The following is a 26,928-nucleotide window of genomic DNA, read 5'->3' as shown; positions in this document are numbered from 1 at the left end:
GTGGGGAAAATCTTTTGGGGTTAAATCTATTGAAAAAAACTGAGTGCAGTTATCCACTGTACGCCAGATGGAGCATTTTTGACCATTTCACCACAGAATGTACCGGTATCAGAATTTTTGTCCAAACCTTTGCCAGGAGAATTGAGTGAAGTGCCAACTTGTATATGGGCGATGAATGACAATGATGTGGGATGCTTGAAGATAGAGCCAGTAAATATTGCTCTAAAGGAAGGAGTAACGCTGCCGCGTATTCCACAGTACAAAACTTCAGTAGAAGGAGAGAAAGGATTGAAAAGCATTGTTTCGGATTTGGTAAACTTGGGAGTGATTGAAGAGATTACAGGAAGCACATGCAGCACCAACATTCTTCCGGTGTATAAGAAGGGAGGTAATGAGGTACCATATCGTTTCATAATTGATCTGCGTGCATTAAACAAGGTAGTAGATCCTCAATTCCCATTGGTTCCAGACGTCACCACAATTTTGACAATGATTCCTGTCTTGGCTGAGTACTTTAGTGTTATTGACTTGAAGAATGCTTTCTTCAGCATTCCAGTACTCAAGGAAAGCAGATATTTGTTCGCTTTCACATTAGGAGGACGATCATTTACATTCACACGCATTCCACAGGGCTACACAGAGAGTCCGAGTATTTACAGCAGAGCATTGAAAGAACAGCTAGATATGCTAGAATTACCGGCAGGTTGTGTATTGTTACAGTATGTTGATGATTTATTGATCGCTGCAGATACAGAGATTATTTGTAAAAACAGCACTGTTTCATTGTTAACACACTTAGCAGCGCATGGCCATAAAGTAAGCTTAAAGAAATTCCAATATTGTCGAAAGGAGGTGACTTATTTGGGTTACCTACTTTCGAGAGAAGGGAGAAGACTGACGCCAGAAAGGATAGAGAGCATTTCTGGTATGCCTATTCCAAAGACACAGGAGTCGGAGCCATAATAGGCATGGCTTCCTATTGCCAGCAGTGGATTGTAAACTTTGCATTGATTGTGAAGCCAATGGTGGAATTGACAAAAAAAGGATGTTGTGATGCCTTTGCAGTGGAATGAAGAATGTCAGAGTATTTGATCTGCTCAAAATTGCATTGTGTTCAGCTCCAGTTTTGGGCACACCAAATTATGAAAAAGTTTTCAGATTGTTTGCACACGAGAGTGAAGGCTGCGCGTTGTCTGTTTTGACACAGGAACAAGGTGGAAGAAATGGGCCATGCGGCTATTTTTCTTCCGCGCTGTACCCTGTAGCGCGCGCACTACCACGTTGTTTGCGAGCTGTTGCAGTGGCTGCTGCATCAGTGAAACAAACCGAAGGAATGGTATTGGGGCACACCTTAATTTTGATGGTGCCACATGCCATAGACGTTCTATTAAATAGAATGCAGACGCAACACCTCACCTCCGCTAGATTGACTAGATACGAAATTGTCCTTTTTCCGCCACACATACAAATTATGAGGTGTAGCGCTTTGAATCCTGCTGAATTAATGCCATTGCGCACGGAAGAACTTGGTGAAAATGAATCACCTCCCCACGATTGTTTAATGGTACTGAGGAAGAAACGAAGGGAAGAATTGATTTAAGACATACCCCGCAAAAAGAGCCAGATGGGGAACTGTTATGTTACAGCTCCAGTTTTAAACTACCTGTTTATGGCAGATCAACTGCTGCCTATGCTATAACCACGTTAGAGAGTATTGTAGAAAGCAAATGAATCCCCTACAACTCTGCACAAGCAGCGGAGATAATAGCCTTAACCAGAGCCTGTGAGATTTCTGAAAAGTGTAAACCTATATGTATATATATTGACAGCCAATATGCCTTTGGCGTGGTTCATAACTTTGGCCGACTCTGGGCTGAACAGGGTTTCCTGACATCACATGGGGCCAGAATCCAACATGGCCCTTTGATTGTACGATTGCTGCCTGCACTTACGTGTCCGAAACGCCTAGCAATAGTGAAATGGGAGGCGCTTAAAAAAGTAACGTGCAAAGTGGGAGAAGGAAACGCATTGGCTGACAGGATTGCGAAGCAAACTGCCACTGATCTGAATACTAAAATGATGTTGGTACAGTCTGAGGAAGTGCCCTGCATGATAGAAAATGGAATTGCTACTGTTAAAGAGATGCAGGCAGAAGCCACTGCTGACGAAATACAAGGGTGGGCTGAGGTCTCTGCTGACCTAGATCTAGAAGGTTACTGGGTAAACGAGAAAAGCAAAAACTGGATGCTGCCCAACTCCTATGTAACTGCAATGGTCACGATGGCCCACAGCTCTACACACATTTGTGCCAAAAAGATAGTTCAGCATTTAGCCACAGTGTGGGAGAACACACACATGAAGAAAAATGCTGAGAGGCTGGTCCAGAATTGTATCACGTGCCTACAACACAATGTGGGGAAGGGAACGGTGACTCAACAGGCAGTTTCGGCCCTCCCTCTATGCCATTTGAGGTCATACATTTTGATTTCATAGAGATGGAGAGATGCCAACATTTGTGCATTCAGTAAATGGGTGGAAGCATATCCATTAAAAGACTGTACCGCCATGAGCACTGCAAAAGTAATGTTGAAGGAGTACTTCTCCCGTTTTGGTCTGCCCCGTGTGATATGGTCAGATAATGGTCCGCATTTTGTGGGCGCAGTAATATTACAGATTTGCGCAGGTCTCCAGATTGACAAGCGATTCCATTGTTCTAGACACCCCATGAGTGTCGGTCTTATTGAACGCCACAACGGCATTTTGAAAGCCAAAATAAGCAAGATTTGTGCAGGGAACAAGTTAAGCTGGGTAGACGCATTACCACTAGCGTTGCTGTGCATGCGTACATCTGTGCAGGCAAGAACTGGGCTCTCCCCATATGAAATAGTGATGGGGAGACCGGCGAATGTTTGGTGTGCACCGCAGCCGAAGCGGTTAAGGGAGCTTGAATACCCTGTGCTCAGCATTTATTGTAATCTTTTAATACAAAAATTGCGTTTGATTCATCATCAGGTGCAGGAGGCATTGCCATTCAGGTATACTGGCCCGGGGCATGCACTGGAACCCGGAGATTGGGTGCTAATCAAGATCTTTGAAACAAAGACTTTGCTTGCACCAAGGTGGCGTGGACCCTATTTGATACTCTTAACAACGCAGACCGCCATTCCTGTAGACAGAAGGAAAGCGTGGATTCATGCAACGCACGCTAAAAGGTCCCGTCACTGTCTGAAAAACTGCCTGATCAAGACGATCAGAAAGAGACAGCAGTCCCAGAAACGAAAGAAACGGTTGCCAGTTCTTTGCCACAAAATCTGCCTGATCCTGGAACGAAGCCTGAAAAGATTGCTGTAAAAGAGGAAGGGCAAAGAGTGCCCCAACGTTGTCCATCTGCATCGTTGACGGCCGACACAAAACGTGTACCACTGTGGCGCCCACCATCTTTTGTTGCGCCGCAGCCTGAAACAAAATCTGCATCATCACTTTGGCGCCCGCCATCTTCCATTGCGCACAAGCTGACTCCGAGCTGGAAGTGCACCTGCACTAATCATTGATCACACGATACAAGGAGCAAGGTGGTATAATTTGCGGAACCGAAAGAAGGAGTGATCAAATCTTAATTTCTTTTGATCTTTGTTGCCTCTGTTTCCTATTGTGACGAAGTAGGAACTAGAGGCCGAGAGGAGAGCGGCGTGAGGGTTGTGCAAATCGGACAGCCCAAAAGCGAGGCTCCTCAGTGCTAAAAAAAATCCATGTGCAAGATCACCCCTTACGGACAAGAGGGGCTCACATGGTATGAAGGCAATTGATAACTGCTCTAGAGTTCTTTGAGCAATGTGCAGATGCACAGAGATCTTGCCCAACGCATAGCAATCCAGGCTGCTAAGAACTGGCAGAATAGACTGTTGACAATTACGGAACGTATTGACATTTGAACGAGTGCAGCAAGAAGAGATATTCACGAGGAACATTGTTGAAGAAGAAGAGCGCGAGAGAAAAATGCCAGAACAAGCTTTTGCCCCCTCCTGCACCACTGCTGATAATGAGTTAAACATAGAGACTGGAAGGTTACACAAAAAGAATTGCCGAAAAAATTGTATGCTGATTTTAACAATAGTCATGTGTGTGAAGAGTATAATAGCCCCGATAATGACCGCACTGGTATTATGGTACTTAGAAGAAATACACCCATTAGAAGTGGTCTTGCCTGTAAGAAACATCTCCACTACTGAAAGCCCGATTCATGTGATTACTTGTCCCCAATGGAAGAAAGAAACAGGGAAGGTTATGGGAATAACACATTACTGCTAATAATGAATATGACGCACTCAATATTAAGAAAATATAATTGCTGGGTCTAAGCCCACTTGCCACAGCATGGTGGTAAGGGAATTGGTTGGTATGTGCAGCCCCTGCCATTGAGTTCTGCATGTTACGCTTCCTTGAGTGCATTATATTATGGGAAATGGAAAGAAAGTGAAACTGGTCAATTAGATAGAACAAATATGAATGAATTCGAAGAAATTATGAAACCAGTAGGTTGTTCTATATTTCATAAAGCACGATTGATTACACCAGTAATGATGCCACAAGATAGTCTGTGCCCTATAAATCATCTGTAATCACATTTCAGATGAACCCCGAAGGAAATAAAGATACAGTCCATGGTCTGTTACTTTTTGCCTGAGGAAGAAGGGTTCCTGTTCGGTAGGGACGTTCACTAGATGCATGAATATAGCAGTTGTTGATAAGGAGATAGAGCCAGTATATGTAGGAGATCCTGTTTATTTTATATGTGTATAAAAAGTGTATCCCTGGTTACCTAGAAACTGGGGAGGTACTTGTTACTTAGGATTCTTATTCCCTGGGGTATTCCTTTCAAAAACAGCAGACATAGCCAAATTGGCCAGGTCAAGACCTCGGCGAAATGAGGAAGGAGGTTTGATCGCGGAGGACATAGCAAAATCATTCATACTATTTTGAGGTCGAGCAATAAACTCTTATAATATAAGACGACTTTCCAGAATATTAGAGGAAACAATAAATGGAACAACAGATCTACTAAATAATATGACAGAGGAAAAAGGAATCGGATTAATGTCACTCCAAAATAGAATGGCTCTTGATTTAATCCTGGTTGATCGTGGTGGTGTTTGCAAAATGGTGAGATCAGCGTGTTGCGTATTTGTAAGTGACTCCTCCCCAACGATTTTCGAAGCGATAAGAAAGTTGCACGTTTTAAACTCTGACCTTCACCCCCCTGAAGAGAGTTGGGAATTAAACATAAGCTCCTGGTTCTGGGAAGTATTGCGATCATGGGGATGGAAATTATTTGCGATCCTAGTAGCAGTGCTATGAATATTCATGGCATGTTGCTGTTGCATACACTGCTTACATATAATATGCACTGAAATAAGCGAGGAGTGTGTCCAGATGATAGGAAAAAAGAGCACTAGTAAATCAAGTACTCACGGTAATGATGAATCAAAAACAGTAAAAGAATTCATGTCAATCAATATTGATGATAATGAGGAGGAGACGAGTAGTGTTCAAGATTCAGAATCAGAATCAAATACTTGGTCGGAAGAGGATGCAATGTACGGATGAGGCTTTTGGCATACGACCAAAAGGAGGGTTTGTCAGTCCCGAAAAAGTAGACACCCCTCGTTCATAAGGCAATATACTTTGTTGGTCGAAGACCAACCGCCTCATGTGTTTAGTGTTAGAAATATGTAGCCATAAGCTTGACTAAAGTGCGGCCATTTTAAGGTGACTGAAATCACCATTTTGTTTTCTCTAACGTTTGCATTTTGCTTTGTGTCAAAACTGGTTTGTTGAAAAATTATTCTGCTCCACTAGTGCATAACGCAAGGCCGCAAGAGACATGTTGAAATATAACGCAGCAACCCAGACAGAAATGCCCGGGCTCCTCCCTCACAAATCCTTGGAAGTAAGCAGCGAGGCATTCTAATCAGTGCACAGGTGCCAGCTAGTCTCGTCAATACAGTAGAAATGTTAGAAGCAAACATTAAATGACTTGAATTATGCTCTTCTTTGCAGCCCCCCTTTCCTGAGCCCTGTAGAGCAAACTGACCCCCAGCACACAAATAGAAACTAGGAGATAGCAAGGCCTGGAATGTGTCTCTCCCTACACGCAGCTTGCTTGCAAAAACAGACGCATTGTGTTCTTTAAAACAAAGACTTATGTCTGTAGGCTTGCAGAATTGCAAACTGTTGCTAAATGAATGTTTGAAGGTGTCATACTCGTCACCATTGTCAATCATCATGCCCAATTCAAAGTAAATGTATTAGGGGCGATATTGTATGTGTCACTACTGATTGTAAGATGCTTGCTTTGTATATATGTAACTCTTGTACGATTCTCACTTCTCTTGCATCCCCCGGGGTCTGGAAACGCACGTCGCGGGGATGGGGCCAAGTTGGCCAACTGAGACTATTTGCTTTGCAATAAACCCTAGCTTTTGGGAATACAACCTCGTGTCTGGCGTATCAGTTTGTGTGTGGAGATTGTGCCTTATTTCCATACGCGAGGGTCTCTCAGAGGCCCCTTCATCTTGGGGCTCGCAGCTCGCTCCCCATTCTATCTGGCTGCCATCCGATTCTATTAGTCTGGACGGTCTCTGAAGATGACATGTCCATTTCAGGCATCCGTATACTTTAACCACGATTCTAGTTCCTTAATGGACTCTCGATCTAAAGGCACCAGCTGGTGATACTTCAATCCTTGCTGCAAATGTTTTATTTTTAGTCCTTGCAGCGCTCGCTAGTGTAAGGGGCATGGAAAAATTGCTTGAATCAAGGCCACCAACAGGCCTACTATTGCTTCCTTCCATCTTAAAATGGCATTATAAGATCTAGCTGTTCAGTTCTTTCAAGTTTATAACTGGCCGCACCTTCTCTTTTCTGTGGACCAGAAACGTATTGTACACAAATCTGGGTGAGGTTGCGCACCTCCCTATGGCGCCTTTCTTTTCTAATTGGCCTAGCTCGTGGTCTAAGCTCTCTTGTGCCGCCTGCGCTAAGCGTTGCTGATGGGGCCAGCTCATCTGTATGGGTGGCTGCATGAATTCCAGCTGTAGACCTCTGATGGTTTGCAAAACCCATGTGTCGCTGGAAAGCATGCACCAATTGTCCCAGAAGATCCGTGTCCTCCCCCCTACTGGTGGGTACTCTGCGGCTCTCACCTGGTGTAAAGGCTTGTCCATGGCTGGTCCCCCTCCTCTGCGCCCTCTTGGGAAACGTTCCCTGGTGGGGAAGAAGGTGTCTTGTTGTTTGTTTTCCCAGTATTGTGCTCTGGGATTAGGGGGTCTTATTCCTCCTTGAATACGACCGTCTGCAAGACCCAAACTCTTCCTGGGAATACTTTCCGTATGGATGCTTGAGCTATTTCCAGCGATATGTAGGTGCCGACAAACCGGGCAATCTCTTTACCAAAAGTCTCTCCCAAGAGGAGACCCTGTGCCGATTCTCGGGCTTCGTAGGACGCTAGGTCGCTTAACTTCGGATCTATTTTGAGCAGTAGACCTCTCCTTCTTTCCGAAGAGATGCCGCAGTTCGCGTTGCCTAGGAGGCACACTGCTCTTTGTGCCCAGCTCGCTAGGGCGTTGGGATCTACTTATTCACCTGTATCCTTGGCTCTTTCCGCCAGGTCCATTATTTTGGCGAGAGGTCCTGACAGATCTAGCACCTTCTCCTGGCAGCTCCTCCATGATCTGTCAATCCCTTTCCACTGATCCTTACTGGTCTTTTATATGAAGGTCAGCATTTTAGGATCCCGTTCTGATGTCTCCGCCACCTTCCCTGGGAGATCTGTCCGTGGACATTCTGCGTGCAGGCGCTGTTTCACTTCTTTGTCTAGGGCTTCCGAAATCTTAAAGCCATATATTGCGTGACTCTGGGGGAGGACAGCCAATCCAAGGACCTGGGGTTCCGGATGCTGTCTGGATCAAAAAGGTCTACAGTTTCATCCTGTTCTACTTCAAGATGTTTTTCTTTGCGTGTTCTCTTTTCTGCCAACTGGGTATCTCCCACTCTTCCTCTGCTACGATCTCTTCATCATGACAGGATCTGTTCCCTTCTGCTGGCTCTTCCTCTGAGCCTAGGTCATCTCTTCCCATATTATCTTCCCCTGGGGAAGGGGTCTTGAGGCTTGACACTGACTTGCAAGTAAGCTTCTTTCAGCTTAGCGAATGCGTCGACTGCCTCTGCGGTCTTCTGACTCGCCCCGTACATTCGACCCGGGGGTCATAAGAGGATTTCCTCTTTCGCGTCTGCATACTCCCCTTTTGGCCTTCTTATCAAGGGTCCTGTGGGCATGCTTTTAGTTTCCTTGGTGCTTTCTCAGGGCTGGTTCAGCATTGAGTCTAGTGTCTCCAGCCTTTCATTTAAGGGTTTACCCATTGCACCACTGCATCGATCAACAAGCTTCCCAGCACCTCCTTAAAACTAGCGGCGAGGTCTAAAGGCTGCTCCTCCTCGCTACACTTAAATTCTGACATTTTTTAGTGTGCTGTGTGCCTGGTACCTGAATCGGGTGTCTTTGCATGCCCACGCTGCCCTGATCAGATGCTTGATATTAATATCCACCTATGAATATTATTTTTTTATTTTTGTGGGTTGCACCAGTCCCTCTTGTGATCCTGTGCCTCTTTGATAGGCTGTTTAGGGAGTTTTCCCACTTCTCTGGTGGTTAATTGCTCTCTGTTGGGCAATCTGTGCCTGTCTTGTTGAGAGGAGCTTGTCTCTCTTTACGGACGATGCATGCCATTTTACAGCTGTTCTGCCAGCTGACTCGTGTGTGTTCCCACTTAAAATTCTAATTATTCATGCCTTTGTAAACTTCATCTCCTCACCGCCCAGCCCGGCTTTGTTTGCTCTTTATCACTTGTGCTACTCAATGTTACGCCGGCTCCGCCTCCCCAAAGGAGGGGCCGGAGTCTTGCGAGCGTTTCGCTCTGCCCTCGCGAGGGTGTTGGGAGCTGCTGCTCGCTCTGCGAGGCCGGGCTGAACCCCAGACGTGCCGGCAATATGGCATGGCCCAACACCTCAGTGCCACGTTAGTCTAATTGCTAAAGCTTTGTGCTCTGTTCCCGTGAAACGCTTGCGTCTTCTACTATTAATATAATGTCCATTCGCAAACACTACTTGCTACGGTAACGTTTCCCTTATGAAACGGTCACTGAGTTCTAGATATCATATCTATAATAGCTACTCATATGTAATACTTCTGTTAGTCTTAATCTCTCATTACTGATCAAATCTAACTCATTGCACACATTATACGGAGAGGTGTTAAAATGGTACTTTTCAAATGTATTGTGTCCTCTCACGTATTCCTTATCTTTGATAATGTTTGTTCAGTAGAGGGCGCTGCACGTCGACCCTCAAAGGCCTCCGTATCGGCACTGACGTCGCCATAGTTATAAATAGTCTCACACAGCATCTGTTGCTCAGTTCTGCACAACCTAATGCTTGGTTCCTCTGGGAATCTAAAAAACTTCGAATTTCTGTGAAGAATATCTTCAATCTACGATGGCATCTTCGTTGGATTCGACGCCCCGATCCGGTTTAAAAAAAAAAATGCTGGGATTGTGATAAAAAAATGTCTTTGACGGATCCTCACAGTGTCTGCCTATGGTGCCTGGGCTCCGAGCACCCGTGCTCCGAGTGTGAGGAATGTATGTCTATGATGGCGAAAGCCTTGAGGGAGTCTAGGGGGAGGCTGGAAAAAGGTAAGACCGTTGAATCTTCCACGCCTTCGAAATTGTCCTCGGGCGAGTCGAGACAGTCTCCTCGTCAAAGGAGAAAACATTCCTGCTCCAGATCTCATAGTGGTTCTCACCACTCATCTAAATCGAGACACAGCAAGAAGAGGCACCATAGATCGCCCTCCTCTTCATCCTCCAATTCGCCAGAAAGAATCACCTGCCCCACGAAACACAGCTCTTCGGCTAAGTGGAAAAATTTCGCTTGAAGCTGTTAAGGGTCTTCGAGAGCGCAGCTTTGCCCCTCTCAGAGACGCCTAGAGGTGATACCCCGGGTAAAAAACCCGATAAAAATAAGCCCTGTAAGTAGTCTACCTTGGGAAGGCAAAATCCTTGAGAGCGTCACAGACCCTTGAGTAGAGACATGGCCTCTTCGACGCATATTACGTCGACTACACCTTCGAAACCCAAGACTGCGTCATCGACGCTGTCGTCGACTTCGATAAAAGAAAAGGTATCGAATCCTCATGTCCCATCTTCGCCACCCGCATCCAAGGCATCGAAGAGTCCTTCGAAGACGTTGAAGATGGCATTGACGACATGGAGTAAAATACCAATTCTCTCGACAACATCGAGACCATCCTCTAGTATATCGATGCCCTTTGCGATGATGTCTAGACCCATGACGTCTACATCGTCAACTCCAACTCTTTCTCAAGCAGTGATGACCAGTATGGCCCCTTCATCACTTTAAATGGGTTTCACACCTCTCCCACGCTCTGATTATTTCAGAGCTTTATCTTCTGTTTATAAGGAAGGGGACGACTCTTGTTTCAGAAAGACGTTTTGGTTTACAATCCACAAGACCTGCTCTTCCAGAAGAGCTGATATCGGAAGAGGTCAGACTGAGAGAGCTACAAGAGTCTTTACAGGGGGCCAGTGGCATAGATACCTCTCCAGAGGTAGATTTCAGCAAACCAGACCCTGGTGACCATGCAGAGGTATCTTATAGATCACTTATGGGTAGAATAATGGAGTTCATGGGGTGGCCAATAACTACACCCACTTTTCACCAGGATGACTTAACAGACATCTTAAATAAGGGACCTCAGGAAGACCCTATAGTGCCTTTCCATGCAGCATTACAGAAAAAAGTGACTGCAAACTGGGAGACTCCGGAAGAATTCCTGCAGTTAATAAATCAACTCCCTGCGAAATACAGGACGTCGGTTTCACACCCTCTGTATTTATCAAAGCATCCGTCCCCAGAGAGTTTAGTAGTCCAGGCTGTGACTTCATCAGGCAGATAATCTGCATACCACACAATACCGCAGGATCAAGGCGACAAGAAATTTGATGCCATGGCCAAAAAGGTCTTCTCAGCATGCAGCATGGCTCTTAAGTCAGCTAATGCCACTTGCATGCTGGCGAGACTCAGCCACACCCTTTGGCAGTGCGCTTCAACGGCGGCTGACTGTCTCCCAGAAGGGGAGGAACGAGACGCATTCTTGAATATCAAGGACAGGAAGGATGCGATGTGAGTCCCTCCAAACAGGTCTCGACACTGCTGGCAGCATCAGCAGAGCCATGGTGGCCAGTACCACAGTCCGCAGGTTTGCATGGTTGCTGAAATCTGATTTTGCTCCTATTGTGCAAGCCAGACTTCTAAATATGCCCTTTGACAGCACCTCACTATTTGGCAAAAAAGCTGATGACAGTTTGGAGAAATTGTAAACCTCCAAAGTGGCGGCCAAATCCCTTTGAGCTGCAAATTTGTCAAACTCACTGCCCTACAGGTACATCATGGAGGGGAAATCCCTTTTGTTTTTACTCCGCATTCGGAAAAGGCAGAGGGCAGCCAGCTCAAGGGGGCCAGAGACGATTCACCCGTAGTGGACGGGGAAAAGGTGCCAAACCTGCATCAGCAGGTGCTGCCTTGCCTTCAGCATCTGCCTCAGCCGCTTCAAAACCCCTCTGAGGTCTCGCCACACAACACCAGTAGAAGGTTCACTCAACATCTGACAGAATGGCAGGCTATTACTTCAGATGCTTCGGCATTGGAGACAATTGCCCATGGTTACTGCCTGCCTTTCCTACACACTCCTCAGTCATCCACCGGGGAACAACTTCTGCAGGAGATTTTAGAACTGCTAGAGAAAGGTGCTGTACAACCAGTACCTATAGCGGAGAGAAACAACGGTTGGTACTGCCCATACTTCTTAATACCCAAAAAGGATGGATGAATGAGACCCATCTTGGACTTACGGGAATTAATTCCTCAGGAAGGGCAAGTTCAAGATGGTAACCTGTCATGATCTCTGCTTCCAAAAGATCAGGACTTGCCCGACTCCCTTGGAAGCAGACCCATAACCCCGGTTCCGAGTGCCAGCCAGTCGCAATTGGGACCTTTTGGACCCTGTCCTGGCGCCAGTGGCACCAGGCTCATAAAAATGCCCAGTCCCAGCGCTGGAAGCGCTGGGCTCATAATGCTTGGGTGGACTTACCTGCAGCAGACCATGCTGCTTACTTACCTGCCAGTTGAGCCCCTGATCCTCTTCTGTTTGGGACTACTTTTCCTGTTGGGTGGGGCAGGAGCCACTCCCTAGGTTCAGAACACTGGAACTCTTCTGGAAAGCAGGAACTCTATTCTCACCTAGGTGAGGCTGTGGAAGGAGACACCTAAGCACTACAGGAGGCTATTTAAACCACACCCGATGGATGAATCTTGCTTTGCGTTATTCTGCATTCTCTGCAGCAGAACGCTCATCGTGTCTTCTGCTTCTGATCCTGGGCCTAAGGGAACAAAGGCTTACCATCCTGGAATCCAGTCTTCAGCAGCACCTGTAAAGACAAAGAAAGAACAGGTTAGCACTACGGTCTTCAGTGGCAGCGCATCTCTTTCCTGGTCCATCGGCTGTCACCAACGCCTCGCGCTGCATTCCGGCATCTGAAAGACAAAGGCTTACCTACTCTTCGCATGCTCCGGAGGTCTTCGCACTGCATTCCGGCATCTGAAAGACAAAAGCTTACCAGCTCTTCGCACGCTCCGGAGGCCTTCGGTGCTGCATCCCGCATCTGAAAGACAAAAGAAGGTGCGTTTAAAGACATTGGGCAACTTTATTACTCACGTGCCATTACTCCTTCCCACGCCGAATCCAGTGGGTATTCCAGCACCCTTCAGCTTCTCTAAAGCTCCGAACTTGTACCTGCAAGATCAAAGGGACAGTTAGTGCGCATCGTGAAGCAGGCTACAAGCGCTTACTTACGTGCTTCCAGGCGCTTCTATTCCTCACGCGGGTTCGATCCTCAACTCTCATCAGCCCGCCATCCGCCATCGCCGGAACCCTGCAAAACAAGAGATATCATTACAAAAGACTTTTAAGACATTTGAAGTGCCCAGAACTTACCGTTCGTGCAGTTAACGACGGACAGCAGTCATCTGAGGTCAAGAGGCCTGCATCCTTATCCAGTGAAGAAACTGGTTACGGCACCCTGCCCCGAGGCAGATGGAGAGCTCGGCGTTCACTTACCTAAGGTGAGGGCGTTAACCTTTGGGGTTCTACAGGAGAAGAGAAAGGGAGGAGGAGAGAGGCACCCAATAACCCCAGTTCATTAATCCCATATTTTCTATCTGCAGACATCTTACTCTTCGAGTCAGACATACAGTGCACAGAGGTCCAGCCCAAAGAGCCAACCGTGAGTTACACATCACCTTTGAAGATACGGCATTCACCCAGTCAAGACCGGCGCCTCTGCGGGAATCAGGTGAGCGTTACATAACCCTTTCTCAGATACTTCAGGCCCTCCAGTTTCAGTATTGGTTGGTATCTCTGGACCTTCAGGATGCTCACTTTCATGAGCCTATCCATATTAAGCACAGAAAGAACCTGAGGTTCGCCATTGGCAGTTCTCACGATCAATTTTGAGTTCTGCCATTTGGGCTGACCTCCACCCGAGGGTCTTCACCAAGCTAATGGCGGTTGTGGCTGCAAGTCTAAGGAGGGGAGGGATTCATGTCTACCCCTACCTGGACGACTGGTTGATCAGAGTAGTGTGCCCGGAACACGCTCAGATTCATCTAGATTATGTTTGCCACTTCCTCCACAAGTTGGGCTTCTCCCTCAACTTAAAGAAGTTGCATATGATATCAATCCAGAAACGCCAGTTCATTGGAGCAGTCCTGGATACATCCCTGGGAAAAGCCTCGCCACCAGAGGTGAGGGCTCAAGATATTGTTCAGATGGTGACCAGATTTCAAAATACCCAGCGTCTACCAGCCTTAGACTTTTTGAGGTGGTTCGGCCTCATGGCATCCTGCATTTTTCTAGTGCCAGAGGCTCGCCTGAGAATGAGATCTCTACAGTGGGCTCTAAGGACCCAACGGTCGCAATTCTCAGGGAAGATGTCAGATCTCCTACAAATCCCAAACAGAGTAGCACGAGACCTCCAGTGGTGGGCCTGTCGGGTTCACATCTTGAAAGGAAAACTGTTTTGGCAACCATGGTCGGAGATAACGGTAGTGTCGGACGCCTCACTCACAGGGTGAGGAGCCTATACCAACAACTTAACCATCAGCGGTCGTTGGTCTCCATCGGAATCCAGACTACACATCATACTATTAGAGCTGAGAGCAATCAGGCTAGCACTGAAAGCTTTTTTGCCATCAGTACAGGGAAAAGATTTTCTGATAATGACGGGCAACACAGTGGCCATGCACTACCTCAACAAAAGGGGAGGAGTAGGATCACTGCCACTGTGCAGAGAGGCAATGCAGCTCTGGTTCTGGGCAATACAGGAAGGAATCTCTCTATCGGCAGTTCACCTAGCCGGAGAGAAGAACAAAGTGGCGGACGCTCTGAGCAGGCAGACCTCCGTCTCCCACGAGTTGGAACTAGCTCAAGAAGTCCTTCAAGAGATCTTCACCCTTTGGGGAACCCCTCAGGTGGATCTGTTCGCAATGAGTGTCAACAAGAAATGCGAACAATGCTGCTCAAGGGAATTTCCCCCGAGAGGAGCTCTAGGAGATGCGTTTGTGGTGGACTGGGAGTTTCCACTTCTATACGCTTTTCCTCCAGTACCTGTTATTCCTCATGTAATAAGGATGCTGAGAAGATTCTGGAAATCCATGACTCTAATTGCCCTGGATTGGGCCAGGAGGATATGGTACCCAGATCTTCTAGACATGTCCATCTGTCCTGCAATTCGTCTTCCACAAAGAGAGGATCCTCTCTCGCAAGAGGAGGGTCAGGTTCTCCATCCGGATACCAGGACTCTCAACCTTGGTTTCTGAAAGGTTGAGATACAAAGATTGGGACCACCCGGATGACATAATGGAGGCGTTGCTTTCGGCCAGAAGACCAACAACCAAATCATTATAACGCTGCCGTTGGAACAAATTCTGCAGCTGGTGTAGAGATAAGAATATTGACCCTTTTTCATGTAATACGCCAATGGTGTTATCTTTCCTGCTATACTTCGCAAATTTAGGACTTCAAGTTGGCACAATCAAGGGTTACCTTGCTGCGCTATCAATCTTCAAACGCACGGCTGAGCACCCTTCATATTTTAAAATGCCTCTAGTCATTCAGTTTCTGAAAGGGTTGACTGTCTACCCCCCCATGCTCCCGACTCCTTTTTTTTTTTTTTTAAGTTTTAAGTTCCCCTATGGGATTTAAATCTAGTTTTAAAATTTCTAATGGCCACTCCCTTTGAGCCTCTCCAGTCCAGTCCATTAAGGTTTCACTCTCAAAACTGTTTTCCGAGTGGCTATAACTTCTGGCAGAAGAATGAGCGAGCTACAAGCTTTATCTTGCAAACCTCCACATACTAAATTCCACAAGGATAAAGTATTTCTTCAAGTGAAGCCTAATTTCCTCCCAAAGGGGTGGTCTCCGAATACCATATTGCTCAAAAAATAAACTTGCCTTCATTTTACCCTCCTCCTCATCCAGGGAAAGAGGAAGAGAGATTGCACAGGCTGGATCCAAACCTTGCTTTGAGTTTTTACATCAGCAGATTTGCAAGAATTAGGCAAGCAGACAAGTTGTTTGTGGGGGTATGCAGGACATAAACTAGGTCTAGCCATCACCAAACAGACAATCACAAGATGGATAATTCTAACTATCGTAAATTGGCAGGAAGAGACCCTCCTCAACACCTCAGGGCTCATTCAACCACGGGTATCGCAGCCTCGTCAGCTCTAGAGAGAGGAGTTCCAATAAAAGACATCTGTGCGGCTGCCACATGGTCATCTGCACATACCTTTACCAAATTTTACAGTCTAGATTCCTCCACTAGCCAGGAGACTAAATTTGGGAAAGCTGTATTGCAGTCTGTGCACACTTAGACCACATTTTACTCCCACCTCAATTTTCCATTACTGCTTTGGGAGTCTTATCAAAGATAAGGAATACGTTGGAGGACACAATCCATTTGAAGAACAAGTTACTTACCAACTGTAACATTCTTTCGACTGGATGTTCCTCCCATGTATTCCTTATTGCCCTTCCCATCCTTCCCCGCAATAAAACTTCCCTTGTAATAGCAGCCTATGCTCCTTCAAGGGGACTAGCCATCTCATCCCGGACAAACACAGCACTTCAAAACGGAACTGAGCAACGGACGCTGCGCAAGACTATTTATACCTATCAACTCCTACGCCCCGTCCCCTTTCCTCCATACTTATGTGACATTCCTCCGTCCTGTGGGACGGGACCAGAGCACTTTTTAAAAAGCATCACATTTTTCAAAAATGTGTCCTTCCTCTCTTTTTACGTGGGGTACCGCACGCGGCCATAACCCTGCCCTTCTTGGCTCCACCCAGCGCATCGCCCATCAGTCCTTTTCTCTGCTTGCTCGGGACTGGATGCACTTGCATCTTCGGAAGATTTTTTCCTTCTAGTTCCCCCTCTCTTGCTCTGGTTTAGCGGTCGCGTGGTAGTCCGTCTATGCCGTTTCAGCTAGACTTTCCTAATTGTTGCTCTTGTCCGCGATGCTTCGCTAGGGCGGATCCCCATCCTCTGTGCTTAGTGTTTGGGTCTGGACCACCGGTGGGACTCATGCTTTTATTGCGACTCCCTTTCGGTCCGGGCGCTTCAACGTCGTTTGGAGCGGTGGGAGGAGGCGTTTCAACGTACTCCCCTGGCACACTTTCAAACTTTCAATGACGAAAAAAAAACACCCGGTGAGTTCTTTACTTTTTAGGGCACCCTGGCCGGGGGACTCCTTCCCGGGTTCTTCCCGGTCCGGTAGGAGCATCAACAGCTCTATTACCGGGGCTAGTCCTGAGGTGCCTTCCAAGCCTAAAAATTCTACTGGAGTTTTCTCTGAGGGCATCCATAAGGGGCCTATTGATACTGGATTACATTCCGATGCCCCTCCTGTGGGGGCTGTTTGGGGCCCAGTTCGACTGAGGCATCGGGTACCGGAGCTTGCTTCGCGGTCTCCTTACTTGGAGCTTCCCGTAAAATCACCGGGGTACGCCCCGAGACCTCAGTCGAGGTTGTTGACACCGAACGATAGTTCGAGGCCCCTCGTGAAGGGGTTTTCACCAGACTGGGGTCCGAGGCCCGTCATTTAGAGGCTAAGGTGACCAACAGTTCTGAGAGACTGGTTAAGGTCTTGCAGGTGAGGTGTGTTCCTCATCGTTCCCGCTCTTGCAGAGACCCCAGTTCTGTTGAGGGGCACGGAGTGAGGTCTTAGACCGTAATCCCTCCGTTAACGGCAGTGCTGAGGTCCTTCCTTTGAAGGCTAGTTTGGCTGTTACGATGTCATAGAAACATTCTAGGCCACACAGTACCGGCTCGGCCGAGGTTCCTTCTGTTAAGGCTAAAATGAAGACCCCTGATCCACCAGTGGGGACCCCTGCTTCACTTCCACAGGTGTCGCAGTTCTCCTCAGGTGCCGACAAAATGTCGACCGTTCCCTCCAAGACCACAGCAGCCATTTTGGATACAACCCTTAGAACTACGCCATCGGCCCTAGGTGTAGGGGGTACTTTTCAGGTGAACATCAGTTTCCTTGTGCACATCCGTTTCGTCCAGTTTATGACTGGAATGCTCGGATGCCTCTACCGCACAATGTCTTGCTGCCGGCAGCATCAGCGCCCTTGATTTATGTAGACAACAGTGGGGAAGGGCCCTCTTGGCAACCCTCTTACGCCCCTGGAATTACTCCCCTCATGAGGCCTCCTCCTGTCACGCCTAAGTCATCGGTGGAGGACGCCTTTTTCGGAAAGTTTCAAAAACTGATGCATTCCGACCCCATGAAGAAGTACTTTTGAGGCTTGTTCAGTGAGATATGCCGGCTGCGGTTCCTGTGCCTCCACCGCCTTTACTGGCTGGGCCTCCCCCTACTCTTCCACCCCCGCCTCCGTTGTCCCCAGTGGACAAGGCTGTTGTGGTGCCTGATGTGACTCAACCTGATCCAGGCCTGTCGGATGATCTACAGGGAGATCAGGACAACGAAGACCAGCCCCGCTCTGTTAGAGCTTTTCGTGTCTGTTAGATGTTCCGGTACCTGAGGCACCCGCTCCACAGGTGGGCGTGCTTTCGGGGGCATTCACCTTCTCTCCTTCGGAGCGTACTGGCTTGTTCTTTCAGAAGGACGTTTTGGCCGAGGTCCGTAAAGTTTGGGAGAAGCCACACTCTGGACTGTTTATCAACAAGAAAATTGACACACGCTACAGGCTCCATTCTTCAGAAGAAGTGGCTTTGGCGTTGTGTCCGCCCCCCTCCTCCACGGTAATGGCGGCAGTCACTTTGCAATCCAGACCTACATCATCCTCCTCTTCGACGGCTACACAGGTTCTGGCCAAGGAAGATAAGCTTCTTGATTCCCTTGGGAGGAAGATTTTCGCTAACTCAGCTCTGCAGCTGCGTCAAGCCAATGCAGAACTAGTTTTAGCGGGGGTGAATATGAAAATGTGGAAAGGTCTGTCGGAGTTTATTCACGCTGAAAAGTTGGAAGATTTCAAAGCGCGGTTGTCAGATGCCAGAGTCTTGGCGCAGGATCTCCTGGAGGCTGCGGCACACCATGTCAACACCTCAGCACGAGGCCTTATGCTTGGTGTGGATAGCTCTTGTGAAGCTTGGTTGCATGCCACCAAGTTCTCTAAGGAGGTGCACTCCTCAACAGACGTGGAGCTGACCAAAATTAAGGACAGCACTCAGACCGCCAAGTCCTTGTCTGTCCTGATTAAACCTCCTTTCAGGACACAGTGGTCGTTGTCAAACCCTCGGCCTACCTCTGGTTTCATGGGTTTTTTAGATCTGAAATCCCTCAGGGTTGACATTCCTCCGGGAAACTCCCGCCGAAGGCAACAGCGAGTCAGTTTTTCTCCCGCTCCTCAGCCTCCTCCTCAGGTTCAGGTGGTGCTGCCACCGACAAACCAGCAAAATGAGGGTTTTCTGCGCTCGCATGAGACCCCGGTGGGAGGACCCATTGCGTCTCGTTGGGAGGCGTGGCAGACCAGCACCGAGGACCGGTGGGTCTCGTCAGTCGCTCGGGCGGGCTTCTGCTTATCCCATCCCTCTACCCCACCCTTCAATCCTTCCTTTCAGCAGTCAGGGATCGCCCTCCCTCAGAGCCGAGATTCAGAAGTTGCTGGATCTCAGGGCAGTGGAACCCGTTCCTCTAGGGGAGCGAGGGGAGGGCTTCTATTCCCGACTGTTTACGGTGCCCTAACCCAACCAGGCTGGCCTGCGCACCACCCTAGACATTTCACAGTTCAATCTTTCTCTACCCCAAGAGAAATTCAAGATGATCACGCCTGGTCAGATAAAGTCCTCTTTACAGAAGGGCGATTGGCTCAGCGTGGTGGACCTCCAGGATGCGTATATGCATATCCTGATCTGGAGATACCTACGTTTTCTGTGGGGGAGGAGCACTTGCATTTCTGAGTGCTCCCTTTTGGCCTCAGCTCGGCGTGTCTTTACGAAGATGATGTTGGTTATCTTAGCTACAGGGTGTACATGTGTCTGTATTTGGACGATTGGCTGCTGCGCAGTCCTTGTCCATTGAAAGCCTCAAGCAAACTTCAGTCTCTCCTCCAGCTCCCGTTTTGCCTTGGGCTGTCAGGGAACTGGCGGAAATCTTCCGTGATGGTCTCTCAGGACCTGACTTTCCTGGGTTTTCGTTGGAACACGATCGACTGCAGAGGTTACCTGACCGTAGACAGAATGGCGGATCTGTTGGCCACGTGTCAGATGTTTGCGCAGTCGGAGAGCATGTGGGCCTGGTGGTTCCAGAGGCTTCTGGGGATCGTGGCCTCATGTGTATAGGCTCTTCCCCTTGCTCGACTCAAGATGAGGCGGACGCAGATGGCTCTTCGGAGTTCTTGGCGTCAGGCTGTGGATCCGGACTCCAAGATAATATCGCTTCCGGCTTTCATGAGAGCAGACCTGGTGTTGTGGTCGTCTCTCAGCAACTTATCGGTGGGGGTGGGTTTCCAGGACCCCACTCCGATGGTGACGATCACAACGGACTCCTCCCTTTTGGGGTGGGGTGCAACATTGGATCTTCTTTAGGTCTCTGACCTCCGATCGCCACAAGACGAGTTCCTTCATATAAGTCAACCGGAGCTTCTGGTGATTTTTCTGGCACTCGAGGCCTTCAGGCCCGTCATTGCCAACAAAGTGGTTTGTGTCCGCACGGACAATGTGGTGTCCATCTTTCACATCAACAAGCAGGGGGGCACCAAGTCTCCTCCTCTTGTGGATCTGGCCATTCAAGTTTGGTAATGGGCGGTTCAGCATGGTGTCTGGCTGGTGGCAGTGCAGATCCCGGGCCAGCTGAACATCACGGCAGAGGCCTTCATCCGTCAAACAATGGTCAGCTACGAGTGGGAATTGAAAACAAAGGTCCTCCTGCAGATATTCCTGTGTTGGGGCACTCCGCAATCGACATCGGCAAACAAACTTCCTCTGTATGCCTCCAGAAACGGGCTGGGAGCCTCCTCTCTGGGAGATGCTCTCGAGATTCCATGGCACAACATGAGGGCCCATGCTTTCCCGCCTCTGCCTCTAAATCATCGGATGATTTGCAAGCTGAAGAACACAGTTAATTGCTATCTTCTGCTCATAGCTCTGTGGTGGCCGGCCAGGTTCTGGTTTTCAGAGCTTCAACATCTGTCGGTGTGTGCACCAATTAGGCTTCCGCTAGTTCCCGATCTGCTTCACCAGAGATCGACAGCTGTGGCACCCCTCCTCACAATCGTTCAGCTTGGTGGCATGGTGCCTGAGTTCAGATCTCTAGGACATCTCAACCTGTCTACAGTATAAGAGCAAGTGGCTTTGGTTCTGTCACTGGTGCTTAGCCAAACGGCTGGACCCTAGGGTGGCTAGGATTGACACGGTGTTGTCCTTCGTCTCTCATCTTGCAGAGTCGGGCATTCATGTTCTGTCATGCATGACTTATCTTTTGGCTGTGGCCGCCTACCTATCCACGGACCAGTGTTCTTTCTCACTGACGAACCCAGTGATTAAACAGCACTTTGCGGGTTTTATGCATCTTTTTCCTCCTGTTCGCAAACCGCATCCGACGTGGGATCTGAACGTGGTTCTTACGGCCTTGTGCCATAAGCCTTTTGAACCAATGGCTATGCTAGATCTTAATCCTTTCATGGAAGGTGGCTTTCTTGGTCGCTGTGACCTCGGCAAGGCGGGTGAGTGAGCTCCAAGCTTTATCGTTGGAGCATCCCTTCTTGGTTTTCCACAAGGATAAGACTGTCCTTAGGACAAAGGTGTTTCTGATTTCCATCTAAATCAGTCAATCACGCTGCCTGTCTTCTTTCCAAACCCGGCTTCGGAAGCGGAGCAGGTTTTGCATTGCCTGGATGTTAGAAGAGCTCTTAAGTTCTATCTAGACAGAAGTTCTGAACTTGGGAGTTCCTCTCAACTTTTGGTAACCTTTGGTAACCCGCGGGGCAAGCAGGCCTCCAAAGCTTCCATCGCCAGATGGATTGCTGCCTGTATTACGGAGTTTTACACTGTCCAAGGTCTACAGCCTCCTAAAGGGATTCATGCTCCTCTGGCTCGGGGCAAGGCAGCTGTTGTTGCCTTTCAAAAGTATGTCCCCTGCGAGACCATTGCGAAAGCGGCTACTTGGGCCTCCCCATCGGCTTTTTGTAAACATTACTGCTTGGACTTGAGCTCCAGATCTGATTCTCAGTTTGGGCAGGCTGTGCTGAAAAACCTTTTTCAGTGAGGGGGTTTCCATCCACTCGTAGTTCCTGTGAGGAGTGCTTGGGAATCTCCCATAAGTATGGAGGAAAGGGGACGGGACGTAGGAGTATTACCAGGTTACTCACCGTAGTGACCACCTTACTCCTAGTCCATAGTCTCCTTTCCTCCATACGCCCGCCCGCCGTCCCCTCTAATAAGGTTCCTCTATTATTGCTTAAAGGTCTCTGACCTGGCAATGGAAAAGGACTGATGGGCGATGCGCTGGGCGGAGTTAAGAAGGGCGGGGTTAGGGCTGCGTGCGGTATCCAGTTTAAAAAGAGAGGAAGGACACATTTTTGAAAAATGTGATGGTTTTGACAAAGTGCTCCGTCCCATCCCACTGGACGGAGGAATGTCCCATAAGTATGGAGGAAGGGGGACTATGGACTAGGAGTAAGGTGGTCACTACGGTGAGTAACCTGGTAAGTGACGTCGGCGCCAATACAGAGCCCTTATTAGAGGGACACCGACTCGAGGAACGTCACGCTCAGCACCCTCTACTGAAAAATAAATTCCAAACTCAGCAAGCTGGAAATGTATTTATCATAGATGAGGAATATGTGGGAGGAACATCCAGCCGAAAGTACGTTACAGTTGGTAAGTAATGTGTTCATCTGCTGAAGAGCAGTAAAAGAAGAGGAGCAGCCCAGGAAGTGTCATAGCCAGGCTGTGTTGGATGGGAAAATAGAGAACTCTTGAGATTTGTAGTTTCAAGAAAAGAAAAGTTTGAGCAAGATACTTTTCAGTGTTTCTTGTGTTTTGTTGAAACTGCTGAGAAGTAATAAATTGAAGTTGAAGCATAATGCGCGCCTCCAGTCTTGCCATAGAATCAGATATTTACATTTAAACTATTCTCTCCAGTCTCAATGCAGTCAGGTAGGTACGAGCAACTTCTTCACTTTCCATAAGTCCTTAGTTGGAGTGAGGGGAAACCATTTGCCATTAGGATCCAGCATTGACCTTTTTGCCAGACTGAGCGGATTCCTCCGGGTAGGAACAATAATCACCTTTGCATCTCACATTTGAGTACCAGGCTTGCAACATATGCTGAAATGTGTCAATCGCTCCTTTATGACTACATTCACCTTTCACAGTCTCTTCTTGACTGGGCCACACCTGGCCATGGGCTTGGAAATTCCTGAATTACTCTTCCGCAATTTAAATGTAAACTCAATCCTGTGTCAAAAAGCCAACCCTAAATCAAATGGGTGCCTGGATCACATTTTGAGCCCCATCACGCAGCACGACACGACACATTGTGTTAACTATCTGTTGCTCTTCAGAAGCTGACTCACATACAGTCCATTGGATGCCAAACATGTTAGACTTTACTCTTTTCTGCAATCCTGATCGATGGGTCACCTCAATGGATCTACATGCATTATCGCAAAATATTGCTTTCCCCTTCCAATAATTTCTTTCCTTTCCTCATGTTTTCCTACTCCTTTTCTTCTGAAGACTAAGGTCTGGATAACCACTGTTGGGGACAGAGTATGCCAGTTTCCAGACAAGCATAGCAACTCTGAGCACTACCGTGGTGATTTGGAGCAGTAGAAATGCCTTGCAACATAACCTACATTTCCCACCTACATTTCTTTGTACTAGCTATTTTTGAGGCTTGGAATTGGTTTGTCCGTCTGGTTCGGGCAAGGTTTTGCTGTTCTGCATGGACTGCACCTTTTCAATATTTTAAGTCCACAAGAAGGGGGACCGGATGTCCTGCTCTCTGCCTCCTTGCCATAGAAATTTCGGAACACGTCATCTACAAAGTGTGTCCCACCCGGGCCATCCACCTGTCTGGCAAGCTGAATGCTTCACACAGTCACTTGATACTGCTTTGCTGGTTACTTTGACTTCCGCCAGGGGTGTTGTTAGATCTGGAAAGAATCTGGGGCTCTGCAAATGTCGGGATTGTCGGGACTCTGGGCTAGCTTGCCTTTTAGTTGTAGCCCCTGAGTTTCTATCCAGGGCTACAATGAAAAGACCCGGGGCTATAGCCTCGTCAGCCCCCCTCTAGCAACGCCTCTGACATCCGCTAAGAGGGTTAATTAAATGCAAGCCTTGGCATCGGAGGCATGCACTGTCTTTTATAGAGAAAAATGGGGATCATCTTATGCCTAAGGGATTATGTAGGGATCACCTTACCTTTTTGCTGAAGGTCATAGTAGTTTTTCATACCAACCGGCAGATTGTTCTATCACCCTTTTCCGATACAATGGTCAGGTACAGATAGAGCCTTGCGCTATTTGGTTGTGAGGCGGCCTTCAAGTTTTTTTTGTCAGTAACCAGGACAATTTGAAATTGGGCACTCTTTTTGTGACTTTCGTTGGTTCTTCTGGCAATCCTGCTTTAAAGGCATCTGCCGCCACATGGAACGGTTGCTTCTATTCATAAATATTACAAAATACAGAAGCATTCTCCTGTGCCCACCTTGCTTCATGCACTTGAAGGTAAAGCGAAAGGCTACACCTGTGTCTTTTTGGTCTCGTTGGACACCAACAGCAAGGTGGCTACATGGGTTACATCACCCACATTTTGCTAACATTACCGTGAGGGTATGAGTTCATAAGCAAATTCTGTTTTTGGAGAAGCTGTCTTGATAATCTGTTTGATGGGCGAGTTAATGCTTTGAAATTGCCCACAAGGAAGAAGCGAACAGGACAGGATGCAAGGGTCGCTAGATGTAATCAACCATAGGGACTACTGTACCCTTAGCCTTTCCACTATAAACGCTCCTCCAGCTCTCTATGTAGGTAGCTTTCATCAGAACCAATGTGTGGAAAAATGGCCTGACAGGTGGCACCAGGATAGAGTCAGCAGAGCAAAGCTCAAGTGATTGCACCTATCCGCAAAGTGTGAATCTAATGGGGCGCGAAGGTGCAGGGCACCTTCGTTTTTTTAAATTATATACAACCCAGTAGCTGATCTAGTCCTCGACCCGGAAGTCTAGGTCTAAATCACTTGAGCTTTGCTCCGCTGTCTGCCCCGGTGCCACATGTCGGTCTGCTTTTTCCACACATTGGCTCTGATGAAAACTACCTACATAGAGAGCTGGAGGAGCGTTTATAGAGGAAAGGCTAAGGGTACATACAGTAGTCCTCGACCCAGAAGTCAGCCGGCTGACCACCACCTGAGTTGAGGTGTTGACCATATGTCATTAGATTTATTGTCTTGTTATGTGAAATGGGTGCAAAGTGGCTTTTTTGCCTCTTGGCACTTCTGGCTGAATTTGATTTATGGCGATTGTCACGAGTGCCTCTGCATCTAGATTTTGTTAGCAATATAATGGCTTGATACTTTTAGCAGCTTTCCATATGTATATAAAAGTAAAGCAGACTTTGAGGGGAAGCACCTTTCTGCTACACTTTTTTTATTTTTTATTTATTTATTTATTGCTTATCTCTGATGCAGGTGACAGGTTTGGAGTGACCAAGTTTTGGCCAATATCCAACTTTCTTCAAAAACAATCTCAATTGATACATTTTAATGACAACCAATTTGTTGTGATTATTCTTTTTCATCTAACTGCGCTGCTTTCGATGATAAAACTATATTCTAATTTATTTTTCAGTAGGTTTCTCTTGTGACATGGTTTAATCACATGTGAAATCTCCAAGACCAAGTATAAACAATCCCGTTGCTAGTTAGGACATTTGCATTGGAGGAGTTCCAGACGAATGTTATTGTTGCGTTTCAACTTTGTATTCCCGTGCCTAGAAACACTTGTAGGCGCGTTATAAATGACTTATCATATCATGCATGTGTCCATAAAGCGAAAATGACCCAGCAAGAGCAGAAATGTTTTTATTTGAAGGCGGCTGCGCTTCTTTTCTAAGCCAGCATCCTGAGTGAGTGAATGGACGCTTCTGGATGCAGATGCAGTGAACCTGTCCGGCATAAAGTGTATAATGCTTTTATTGCTATGCTCCTGTACATTTTCACATTCAACATGTAACCTATAGCAGAGATGCAGGGTGGCCTTAGCATGTTGTGTCAAAAGGTTCACAAAATTAGATCAATGCTGTTCCTAGGGAGGGGGGGGGGCACAATTATTGATAAAGGGGAAATGTAGACTAAGAGTACAGTAATTACTACATTGAGCAACCTTTTGTGTTTAGTTTGGAATTATCGACCTTTGAAAAGATTCAGGCTCCGCGTCCCTGACCATAACCCTCTGTATTTTATACAATAAAGTACCAAATGATCTTGAAAATGGGGCCGAACTCCTGGAATCCTTTCTCGCCCTGGCATCTGGTAGATTTTCCATTGCTGCTACTACCTCAGATAATGTCAGATCTTCACGCAGCTGTGCAGCCATCTTGCCTGAAATTCTGGGATCAAAACATTTTCAAAAACTCCGGAATTGCCCTGGCATTGAAGGATCTTCTGTCCTATGCGTTTTGATAATACTCTTCGAAGAGACCCAGTCCTTCCCTGTGTCGCTATTCCCAAAAGAGACGTATTGCCCTCATCCTCCTGCTGGACCTGTTTAACTCCAAGGGCTGAATGTGCTCCAAAGCCTTACGTGTTTGCCATCCTCCATTACCTCATGGTAATGGTAAACCTAGAATGAATTGTACCCTTATAACCAAACCATCCATTGTTACATGCACTTTAAAGCATATGATGTTTTATATTTTAAATGTAATGTAATGATTTGTGTGTGTATATATTGTCATTTGTGGGAAATAATGTGACCTATTTCCATTGTGTGCCTTTAATATCTGCACTATATTATGTTTGACTTATAAAATACTGCATCCAATACATTGAATTGATAAAGGCTTCATTCAGAGCATGCACTGACTGTCTTGTGTGTGAATGTCCCCATCCTAGTACCTCAGTCTCATGTGGTCGAGCATTCAGCGCCAGGCTCGGACGGAGTCATAGGACACTGATTCCCATAGTTAAGCACAGAAGGTTGTGAAGACGAGTAGAAAAGACTTTGATTGAAGTCAGGAGGCCACATTGTAAACAAAAGAACA

General features: G+C 47.3%; 1 protein-coding gene across 3 annotated transcripts in view; it reads left to right on the top strand.

Annotated features, from left to right (window-relative positions):
- The window catches only part of DCTN6 (dynactin subunit 6), a 428,454-nt gene that overhangs the window by 363,235 nt on the left and 38,291 nt on the right, over positions 1–26,928 (top strand). The window lies entirely within an intron of this gene.

Source organism: Ambystoma mexicanum, chromosome 6p, assembly GCF_040938575.1.
Source record: "Ambystoma mexicanum isolate Mex_15411 chromosome 6p, UKY_AmexF1_1, whole genome shotgun sequence".
Taxonomy (NCBI): Eukaryota; Metazoa; Chordata; class Amphibia; order Caudata; family Ambystomatidae; genus Ambystoma; species Ambystoma mexicanum.
This window is presented reverse-complemented; position numbering and strand designations above follow the sequence as displayed.